Here is a 12,193-nt window from a genome sequence, read left to right as displayed (position 1 = left end):
TGACAGAAAGCATGGGTCACATTTCAGTGGTGTCGGTGGAGTCTATCAGCAGGACGGGTTTCACTAGACACGGCCTGCACCCCAACAGGTATGGGAAGGGGAGGTTGGCAAAGCTTATAGGTGACAGCATAGGTGGGGTTGGTGGGATCACTCATGGGAAAATTCCTGCAGTAGTGGGTGTTAGAGCTGCACCTTTTTTAAACTGAAGTCAGCTGAAAGGTATTCCTGCTTAAGGGAAGCCTCTCTAACAAGGGAATCACATTTGACAAAGCTTAGGTATCCGAGTAATGAGGGAATTAGTATATTTCATCAAAATATACAAGTTATTAGAGATAAAGTTAGTGAACTACTTATAGATGTTGACTCTGAAATTATTGGTATATCTGAACACTTCTTAAATAAGGAGATAATTCAGAGGCTTCCTTTACCAGGATACAAGTTGGCTGGCTGCTTTTCGAGGAGCTCTTTGCAGTGTGGGGGAGTAGCCATGTATGTGAAAAACGGCATCGCATTTGAGTCAATTGATGTTTCAAAGTACTGCACTGAAAAGGTGTTTGAATGTTGTGCAGGTGTGGTTAAATTTAATGGAGCTAAACTTGTAACTGTTGTTATTTATAGATCCCCAGACTCCGATTTCACAACATTTTTACTAAAGCTAGAGGAGGTTCTTGGTTCACTTTATAGGAAATACAAAAAGTTAGTTATATGTGGTGACTTCAATATTAATCGTATAAGTGATTGTGCAGGGAAGAGGATGCTGGTAGACGTCTTTAATTCATATAATCTTATGCAAACCGTATTCTTTCCAACGAGAGTGCAAGGGAACGGTAGAACAACCATAGACAACATTTTTGTTCATTCCTCATTACTAGAAGGGCATTCTGTTAGCAAAAAGGTGAATGGCCTTTCAGATCATGATGTGCAAATTTTAACTTTAAAAGATTTTTATGCTGCAACACGTGTTAAATATAGTCATCAGCTGTTCAGGAAAGCTGATCCGGTTGCTGTGGAGACCTTTGTAAATCTTATAAAGGAACAAGAGTGGCAAGATGTTTATAGCGCTGATACAGTAGACGATAAATATAATGCTTTTCTCAAGACTTTTCTCATGCTCTTTGAAAGTTGCTTTCCATTAGAACGTTTAAAACAGGGTACTAGCACAAACAGGCAGCCTGGGTGGCTGACTAGAGGGATAAGAATATCTTGTAGAACAAAGTGGCAATTATATCAAACCGTTAGAAACAGTCAAAATCTAAATGCAACAGCCCATTACAGACAGTATTGTAAGGTGCTTAAAAATGTTATTAGGAAGGCAAAAAGTATGTGGTATGCAGATAGAATAGCTAAGTCTCAGGATAAAATTAAAACCATATGGTCAGTCGTAAAGGAAGTTGCTGGTCTGCAGAGACAGGTCGAGGATATAGAATCAGTGCGTAGTGGGAATGTCCGTGTTACTGATAAGTCGCATATATGTACAGTATTTAATAATCACTTTCTGAATATAGCAGGTGAACTAAATAGAAACCTAGTCCCAACAGGGAATCATATAGCACTCTTAGAAAAAAGTGTTCCGAGACTGTTACCTGAAATGCTCCTCCATGATACTGACAAGAGGGAGATTGAGTTAATAATTAAATCACTAAAGACCAAGAACTCTCATGGATATGACGGGGTATCTAGCAGAATACTGAAGTATTGTTCTATGTATGTTAGCCCAGTTCTCAGCCATATCTGTAACTTTTCCTTTAGGAGTGGTCGGTTTCCTCACCAATTAAAGTACTCGGTAGTGAAGCCACTTTATAAAAAGGGAGACATTGATAATGTTGACAATTTTAGACCTATTTCTATGCCATTGGTGTTTGCTAAAGTTATCGAGAAGGTTGTATATACAAGGTTACTGGAGCATTTAAATTCACATAATTTGCTGTCAAATGTTCAGTTTGGTTTTAAAAATGGTTTAACAACTGAAAATGCTATATTCTCTTTTCTCTGTGAGGTTTTGGACGGATTAAATAAAAGGTTGCGAACGCTAGGTGTTTTCTTTGATTTAACGAAGGCTTTTGACTGTGTTGACCACAAAATATTACTGGAGAAGTTGGACCATTATGGAGTAAGGGGAGTAGCTTACAATTGGTTCGCCTCTTACTTTAAGAACAGAAAGCAGAGGGTAATTCTCCGCAATATTGAGAGTGGTAGTGATGTTCAGTCCCAATGGGGCACTGTTAAGTGGGGCGTTCCCCAAGGGTCGGTGCTGGGGCCACTGCTGTTTCTTATTTATATAAATGATATTCCTTCTAGTATTATAGGTGATTCAAAAATATTTCTGTTTGCTGATGACACCAGCTTGATAGTGAAGGATCTTGTGTGTAATATTGAAACAGTAACAAATAATGTAGTTCATGAAATAAGTTCGTGGCTTGTGGAAAATAATTTGATGCTAAATCACAGTAAGACTCAGTTTTTACAGTTTCTAACTCACAATTCAACAAGAACCGATATTTTGATCAGACAGAATGGGCATATTATAAGCGAGACGGAACAGTTCAAATTTCTAGGCGTTCGGATAGATAGTAAGCTGTTGTGGAAAGCCCATGTCCAGGATCTTGTTCAGAAGCTAAATGCTGCTTTATTTACCATTAGAACAGTATCTGAAATAAGTGACACTTCAACACGAAAAGTAGTCTACTTCGCTTATTTTCATACGCTTATGTCGTATGGTATTATTTTTTGGGGTAATTCTTCTGATTCAAAAAGGGTATTTTTGGCTCAAAAACGGGCTGTTCGAGCTGTATGTGGTGTAAGTTCGAGAACCTCTTGTCGACCCCTATTCAAAAATCTGGGAATTCTGACATTGCCCTCACAGTATATATTTTCTTTAATGTCGATTGTTGTTAGCAATATTAGCCTATTCCCAAGAGTTAGCAGCTTTCACTCAGTTAATACTAGGCAGAAATCAAATCTGCATGTAGAATGCACTTCCTTGACTCTTGTGCAGGAAGGAGTGCAGTATTCTGCTGCATCCATTTTCAATAAGCTACCACAAGAACTCAAAAATCTTAGCAGTAGCCCAAACTCTGGTAAGTCTAAACTGAAGAGTTTCCTCATGGCTCACTCCTTCTATTCTGTCGAGGAGCTCCTGGAAGAGCTAAAAAATTAAGCAAATTCCAGTGTTACATTGTTGATTGTCTTCATTTAAACTTACGACTTGTCACCTGAATATGTTTTTTTTTATATTTCATTTTATCTGTTTCTAATATCGTGTTATAATTTCATGTATTGACTCATTCCATTACCATGGAGACTTCTCCTTAATTTGGTCCCAAGGAACAATAAATAAATAAATAAATAAAAATCATCATCATCAGTTATCTCCTATATTAGCAAGTCCTTTGCCTCTCCATTTTCTGCGATCCATTGCTTCCTTCTTAAGGCTGCTGTATGTTGTACTGTCCATCATGTCATCCAGTATCTGGAATCTCTTCCTTCCTCACTCCTTTTTCCCTTCTACATAACCTTCTAAAACTGTTTTTATCAGTCCATCATTCTTTCTTAATATATGCCCAATCCAGTTTCTTTTTCTTCTCTTTATTACATCTAGTAACTGTCTTTTCTCTCCCACTCTTCTCAGTACCTCTTCATTTTTTACGCTGTCCATCCAACTTATTCTTTCCATCCTCCGCCATGTCCAGATCTCAAAAGTCTCCAGCCTTTATCTTTCTTTCTTCCTCATAGTCCATGTTTCTGCACCATATAGAAGAACACTCCATACAAGGCATTTTATGAGTCTCTTCCTGAGTTCTGTATCCAGATCTCTGCAGAAAATTCTCCTTTTCTTATAAAACACCTCATTTGCCATTGCTACCCATGTTTTAATTTCTGTGGTGCACTTCCAGTCAGTGTCTATCCTGCTCCCAAGATACTTAAAATTTTCCACCTGTTCTAGTATTTCTTCATTCAGCATAATTTTTATTTCCTTATTTCCTCCTAGTGCCAATACTTTTGTTTTATTTGTGTTAATTTTCATTCCATATTTTTTCCCATTAGTGTCAATGGTGTCCACCAAATCCTGTAATTCTTTTTCCCCTGTGGCTATTTTTTCCCGTTAGTTTCAATGGTGTCCACCAAATCCTGTAATTATTTTTCCCCTGTGGCTAGAAGGACCATGTCATCAGCAGACCTCAAACACCCTATTCTTCTTCCTCCCATTTCTACGCCTTTGTCATCCAATGAGCATTAGTCCACCACGTTTTCCAAGTAGAGGTTGAAAAGAGTAGGTGATAGACAGCATCCTTGTCTTACTCCTTTTCCTAGTCCGATCCAGTTTGTACTTTCTCCTCTCACTTTAATTGAAACTTTTTGATTAAGATATAATGAGTTTACAAGTCTTCTGGTTTTCCAGCCCACTCCCTTTTCCCTCATTATAGTCACCAGATGGTCCCAAACCACACTGTCAAATGCCTTTTCTAGATCGATGAAGCACATATATAGGTCTCTTCCTTTTTCAATAAACCTTTCTCCCAAGATTCGTAGGAGCCCTATTGCATCTCTGGTGCCTGTATTCTGCCTAAAGCCAACCTGCTCCTCGCCAAGATTCTCCTCCATTACTTTTTCAAATCTTTTATTAATTATTCTTAACATCACTTTGGCTGCATGTGAAATGAGGCTGATTGTCCTGTGCTCGCTGCATTTCTTGGTTCCTTGTTTTTTCGGTAATGGAATCATTACTGTTGTCAGAAAGTCTGCAGGCTATTCACCACTGTCATATATTTTATTACATAATCTCAATATTTCTCTTATCCTATCTTGGTTCAAGCATTTTAATATTTCTCCCAGTATCGTATCTGTACCTACCGCTTTGCCATTTTTCATTGCAGCTATGGCAGAGTTTACTTCTTCCATTATGATGGTTGGTCCTTTCTCGTCATCACTTACACTGTTGTGTGATTCAGGTTCCAGAGTTTCGGGTTTGCTATTTGTGTCATATAGCTCTTTTAGATATTCTTCCCATCTCTGGAGGACATCTTCACGATATTTGTACACTACCTCTTCGTCTTTACTCAAAATTTCCGTAGTAGCACTTCCTGCTCTGTTTTGTTCCCTTGTCATAGTCTTTACTCTGTTGTATAGTAAGTTGTATCTTCCTGTCCCACCCAGTTCTTCAATTTCATCACATTCCTCTTTTAGCCATTTTTTCCTAGCACGCTCTGTTTCTCTTCGTAGTTCATTCTTTAACCTTCGGTATATCTTTCTTGCATCTTCAGTGATCTTGTTTTTCAATTTTCTTCTCTCTTCCATCTTGGAAATCATTTCTTGCGTGACCCATAGTCTTCTTGACCTTTTCCCTTTTACATATCCTATATTTTGCTGTCCTGCTGTAATGATTCCTTCTTTCAGCATAATCCCGTACTCATTGGCATTATCAGGTGGTTCTTTGTCTCGTAATGTGTTTAGAAACTCCCAAGACAGTATTTCTGTAATTTGTTCTTTGTTGGATCTTATCTTCTCTAGATCCCACTTCTTCACCATGGTCGTCTTCTTCAGTTTTTTCATTCTTATTTCTATTTCTGCCATAAGTAAGTTGTGGTCACTATTAATATCTGCACCTGGTAATCTGTGCACCTTCTTGATTCCATTCCTGTATCTTTCTTCTACCAGTATAAAATCGATTTGGTTTCTGTATTTATCCCCTGGTGATTTCCAAGTGTAGAGCCCCCTCTTGTGGTTCTTGAACCATGTGTTTGCCGCTATCAGCTGCCTTTCCCTGCAGAAGTCAATTAGCCATTCACCTCTATCATTTCTCTTTCCAAGACCATGACTGCCTACTATGTTTCCCTCTTTCCATTTTCCCACAATGGCGTTCCAGTCTCCCATTACTGTTTTGCAGCATTTTTTATTTTCATCCATTATTCTCTCTATTACATTGTATGTTTCCTGTACAATTTGGTCATCATGTTCTGAAGTTGACATACACACCTGGACAATCAGTAAATCTTTTAGTGCTCCTTTCAGCCTTACACCAATGACTCGATCATTTGCATAGTCTACGTATTCCACACATTTAGCCAATTCCTTTGTCATAATCATTCCTACTCCATTCGTTCTTTTTACTTCTCTTTCTGAGTAGTACAACACATATTCATCTGACTGCAACTCTTCATGTCCATTCCATCTTATCTCAGCAACTCCTACGTGGTCCATATGATTCTTTTCCATCTCTCTTTTAAAGTTTTCTAATTTTCCTACTTGTAGCAGAGTTCTAACATTCGAGGTACCAATTCTCGTTTTGATTTTTTGCCTCCCTTCAAGTTTTGCCCCCCCCCCCCCCCCCACCCTCCCCTCCCCTGGAGATCCGAATGGAGGACTATTTTACCTCCGGACACTGATTTAACATGAGAGGAAGCCATTTTTGTGCATAAAATGGAGACTGCATTATGCATGGAAGATAATCTGCAGTGGTATTCCATTGCCTTCCGCAGTTCTGGAGGCCGCCCCTAACATTGGATACAGACGCCTTTTGCAGCCGCCCGCTCCTGGTCAGACGCTGCATGAGAAGTATAGGTAGGAAAATGAAAGACTTCTAGCCCTCGAAACCTAATAGCGTCAGGGTCGGAAAAGAACAAGAGCTGGCCGAGGGTGGCCAGATAGGAAAGATAAAAGTGAGGAGCCTGGCATAAGTAAGTGGAAGCAATGCCAAGACTCAGCTCAGGGCCCTGTGGTTGCCATGTAATGTCTCTTGCAGCGGTCTCTCCGTGATATTTTCAGAAATTTTATAAATTATATAACTCAGTACATATCTCGAAATATCTCTTCTTATCTTACCGATTATCAATGCAAAGTAGTTTCAAGCCCAATTATTCCTTGGAGCGTCCATTTACTCCATGGAATAGCTTCTCTGCTATCTATGTTTTCTCTTACGAAAAGAATGAAGGGACTTCTTGCCGATTAGTCGTGAAAGGAGGAGGATGTATATGTATGTATTGTTGAGCTAGTCGCCATCTTGATGAGATTCTGTATGAGAAGGAATTTAATACATGAACTAAACTAAAGTAAGTGTGTTCGCGTATTATTTAACTGATTATTATTGACAGTGTCTGCTTACTACGCTGTGTTGCATGGGATCAGTGGGGAACGTCTGATTTACACTGGACGAACCTGCCGTTTTGTATGCTCAAGATATCCAGTTACTTCAAATAAATAGGCTAACACAGTCTTACCAGCAAATCTCCGGTCTTCCCCATGTGATCACCGAAAGTTAATAATTATTACAGATGTTTTCAGGAGATCGTCTGACAATTTTCGTCGCACCGAGACTTCGAAATGGCTTCACTGCCTTATGGAATTTAAATTAAGCTCAATTTAATCAGGATAGAACAGTATTGAACTGTGTGAATGTGATAAGCCTGCTTTGTGAATGAAAATTCCCTTAACATACACATGTTTTTTTAAAAACATTAAAGTCAGCCACGTAATCACTAGGTGTGACTCCCTGAGAAGTTTCATCACAGCAAATTTAATGTAATACAAGCATAATCTTATGTCCCAAAAAAACAGTTTAATATTCCTCACTTTGTTCTGTCAAGTTTGTATACTGCACTATGTATGTCTGAAAATAATAAAAAGAAGGAAACGAAACTAAATTGGACATATATTAAGTAAGAAGGAGAGCTTATAAAACAGTCTTAGAAAGGTTTGTGGAAGAAAAGAAGAGGTGAAGGAGGAAGAGATCTAATGGACTGCAGCACATACAGGAACATAAAGAAGGAAATGGAGATGCAAAGGACCTCCCAATACAGCAGAAAACTGGTGATGATAACATGTATGCATGGGGGTCTAACACTGAGCCCTCTGCAACATGCAGACCTTAAACTTTACAAAATTGTTCTCCTCATGTAAACGTTTATTTTATTTACAAAGTAATTATTTAATTTGGGGGTGGGGGTTAATTACAGAAGTTTGGAGAAGGTAATGCAAATTGTTGTGTTTTGGAGAACTTCACATCTTCGTCTAGTACTAGCCTTAAGGATGTAAGCACCAGTGCATCCTCTCAGATCAGTAAATCCCATAATGTACCTTGTATGAAAGTTGTTCACAAAAACTTCATAGGCCCATGTCACCTTGATTGGGATTTTTGTGATATGCTTAGAACAATATATTCCAGTGGCTCAATTCTGTCATAAAATATGACTGTACAATAATCAGTTCACAAAGAAAGTGCATATCATTCTTTAGCATACACATCTTGCTTTCTTCACATGTGCAAGCACTGCTGAAGAAGATGCAGACATATGGTTGCTGCTTTCTCTGAGTTTTGACATGCTCATTTTCTTCCTGCTTCAGATATGTAGTGTGCACCAGTGTGAAGATAGGCACATAAAATTTCTTTTAAGATTTTGTGATGGCCACCAAATGAGTCCCAAGAATATGCTAAATGTGCTCACTGGTGCAGCAGACATTATTTTTTAAACAATCACACTGCATGAGAATTGCAACCTCCTGTAACTGCTTATGTTGGGCACCCTGGCCACCTTTCATTTTCAAGTGGGATTCATTCGTATTTCACAAAAAAAGTTGAGAGGAGACAACGATCTGAAAATGTCAGATGCAATTGCTCAAGACACTTCTTTTCTCTGAAAATGACTTTGATATTGTAAAATGTAATTATACAAAATACTCTAAATTAAAATAATTTGCAGACACAGCTATACAATTATTTTAGTTGTGGTGATTGTTGTTGAGTTCTGGACTGTGTACATTGCTCACTAAGGCATTAGTTTAGCATAGGCACAAGAGGGTAGTCCCGGGTAACAGATGAGTGGTGAGGAAAGTAGTTTTGAATGCTGAAATGTTAATTTTTTATTATTGTTTGGCATTTGTTCCTTGACTTTAGTCATTTCGTGGAATATGTGGTGCAGTCCAATACTGTAGTTGCACTGCTGGCCCTTAAAATTGCCTCATCAGGAAGGATAGTAAATGAAGAAATTTTACTTGATGTTCATATTCATTATAGTAGGAAGAATACATAGAAAAATTTATAGGTGGCATATACAGGGTGTGGAATTTAGTACATACAATTGCCACCTCTAGCAGGAACAGTGGCTGTGACAGGGCTGGTTGTGAAGTCCAACTGAGTTTGGGTGGCAGATAAGGCTATGGCATTTCATATGCTAAAACTATGCGCCATACGTGATCAGTTGTAATGTCTGATTAGAAGTGGTGTGCCAACCTCTTGGCATTTCGTGACGAGACATTTTCATTGGGTGAGTGATTGGGGGAAGTATTACCAGGGTCATAATCGAACATTTTATATCAAGGTAGGTGAGAGCAGCACAGGCAACATGTAGTCATAGCCCAGTCCACAAAGACCACAAAAAGTTGAATAGGGAAAATATGCAGCCACAAATTTTTGTACAGTGGTAGGAGGAGGTGGCATGAACAACATACTATGAATCCCCACTGGTGGGGTTATGTGTGGGAGGGAGGGCAAGGGTGATTAAATATCACTTTTCTTTGTTTTTCTTAAATCACTCAAAAACTTCATTTTCTAGAAAAAATGTTCTCTAGTACTAAATTAAACTACATTAAATTTCCTGCAAAAATGGCAATATTAATTTTTTCTATAGGATAATAGGTTTCACATTTTAGGGGCTGGAGAAAAATCACAGATTATTCAAATACTATTTTAATGGTATAAAATTGCTGTTTATTAAATGAAGGGGGGCTAAGAACAAATGTTATACAGGGTGTAACGAAAGTGTATGGCACAAATTGCAGGACACATTCCTCAAAAGTAGATGTTTTTATGAACATGGGTCTGAAAACACTTTGTATCCATGTTAAAACTCATTTTCTCAACTCATTAATCATGGGAAACACACACGAGCAGAATGCATGAGCATACCACATGCAACTCTTTCTCACAAGAAATATTCAATATGCCCTCCATGGGCATTGATTCATGCATCAACCTTCCTTCGTAGTGAATCTTGGATGTGCTGATATTCCCCTGGAGTATTCCATATGGTTTTGCAGCCTTCGATAATACGGGCATGGATACTCTGAACATCTTGTACTGGAGTTCCATGCACAAGAGCTTTCAAATGCCCTCACAAATGAAATTCCAATGGGTTTAGGTCCAGAGAGCGTATAGAACAGGCAGTTGTTCCATCTCTACCGATCCATCTGCCCCCGAATCTTTGATTAAAACTGCAGTCAAGATGGCAATAACATTTGATTACTATTACTGGTTTCAACTTACATTAAAGCCATCCTCACATTTTTTGGTCCCCCTATGGCTGGTGCTGGCGGCTCCTCATTTCTTCACGTGATACCATGATCGTACACCCTGAACTGGTAATAATAAACACATGTTATTGCGATCTCGATTGTTGTTTTAATCAAAGTTAGCATCAGATCGCTGCATTCCATAGACAATGTTGTCTAAATTTATGTCACTGAATCTGTTATTTAGAAGCCGATGGACATTAACTCTAAAATGGGGAGGTGCTCCATCATGCATGAAACATGTTTTGTCGCACAGCTAAAATCATATGTGCTAACAGATCAGGTAGAATATTCTCTTCAAAATTATGATAACTTTGTCCATTGAGACTGGGTGGAAGAAAGTAAGGCTGTATCAAACAGTAACAAACAATGCCAGTCCAAACATTGGCAGAAAATCTTGTTTGATGTCTAAATGATGCCCCATATATGAACTGTTGCACTAAAATTAGGGTTGATGTTTTGTTGAGTAAACCAGTCACAGAAGAGTATCTCTGCAGGAAAATCAGCTGCTGATAGTGCCTGCACGTGCTGTAAATGGTATGGATACAGCTGGTCCTCATATAACACTCACCTGACAGTCATGTGGTGAACATTCCGTGTTGCAGCTACATGCCTTGTACTGACACTAAGGTTCTCATCAACTGCTTGGAGAATTGCTGTCTCCTGTTGTGGTGTCCTTGTCCATCTGGTCTCCTCTGGTGGCGAATATCAGGGTTAAATGCCCAATATTCCCTAAGACAATGATCAATACCTTCAAACGTTTTCCTGTTGGGGCACCTTCTTCCCAGAAATCTCTTCCAGTATAAACAGTAAATGCGAGTTCCATTGCCAATACTCCATACTTCAAATGGGCATCTGCCAACTCTGCATTTGTGTACACTGCCACTGCATGAGCCAAATCTGTGATTAAATACACGTAGTAACACGTGTGCTTGCAATGGTCATACTGATCACTGGAATAGTTGATGTTACCCGTAATCAAGCAGCGATATACTTCACATGGCAACAAGGACATGTAAAACAAAACACTAGCAGTGCACAATGTAACCAGATGTCACCAAGGGTGCATCTTCCCCATGATCATAACATTTTGTTCTTGTGTGTTTCCCATGATTATTGAGTTGGAGAAAATGAGTTGTAATATAGAAACAATGTGTTACCAGATCCATGTTCATATAACATAATTTTTTCGTCTTGGTGTGAGGAATGTGTCCTGCAATTTGTGCTGTATATTTTTGTTACAGCCTATAAGTGTGTACCATGCCAAAGTGCAGTGGAGCTTTATTAAGGCATAAAGTGTATCCTTGCGGGTGTATCAGAGTTGAGGGGCTGGGCGAGGTGAATGGTAGAAGCGTGTGGGAACGCAGGATGCCAGATTGTGGTCATGCATTTCCATCCTTCATAGTGCAGCTGCACTCAAGAGCTAGTCATTTGCTTAGCCAAACATGTACTACACTTATGCCATTTTTGCTGCATGCTGCCCTCCTGATGATGCTCCAGTTTTAACTGCAAACAGTCTTTTTAGCTGTAGCAGGTGTTCCATGAGCTAGAAATTAAAATGAACTAATATTTGCTGGCTGTCATCATCAAAACAGATAATAATAAACTGTCACTTTGGAACATGAGTCAGGGCTATTGGGTCATTTTGTTTGAGCCTTTTCTCTTGGAACTCATGTGTCTCCTTAAAGTATTCTGTTGAAAAAGAAAATACAATTTTTAATGGAAACTTCATATTTATTTTTGTTTGTTTTTAAGTAGTGAGTTTGCCACTCCTGCTGATGTTCCTGTTCCAACAGTTGCCAAGCAGACACTCCACCTCTCACAAAGGAAACATCCCTCCTTGAATAGCTGTAGCTGTATAAAAATGATTTTAAAATACAGAGATGTGTGTTTCCTATCACCTGACAATGCC

General features: G+C 38.8%; 1 protein-coding gene across 1 annotated transcript in view; it reads left to right on the top strand.

Annotated features, from left to right (window-relative positions):
- Nucleotides 1–12,193, top strand: part of LOC126091906 (uncharacterized) — a 191,540-nt gene that overhangs the window by 10,361 nt on the left and 168,986 nt on the right. The window lies entirely within an intron of this gene.

The sequence above is a fragment of the Schistocerca cancellata genome, chromosome 7 (assembly GCF_023864275.1).
Source record: "Schistocerca cancellata isolate TAMUIC-IGC-003103 chromosome 7, iqSchCanc2.1, whole genome shotgun sequence".
Lineage (NCBI taxonomy): Eukaryota > Metazoa > Arthropoda > Insecta > Orthoptera > Acrididae > Schistocerca > Schistocerca cancellata.
The sequence above is the reverse complement of the archived record's forward strand: the minus strand, read 5'-3'. Positions and strand labels throughout refer to the sequence as shown.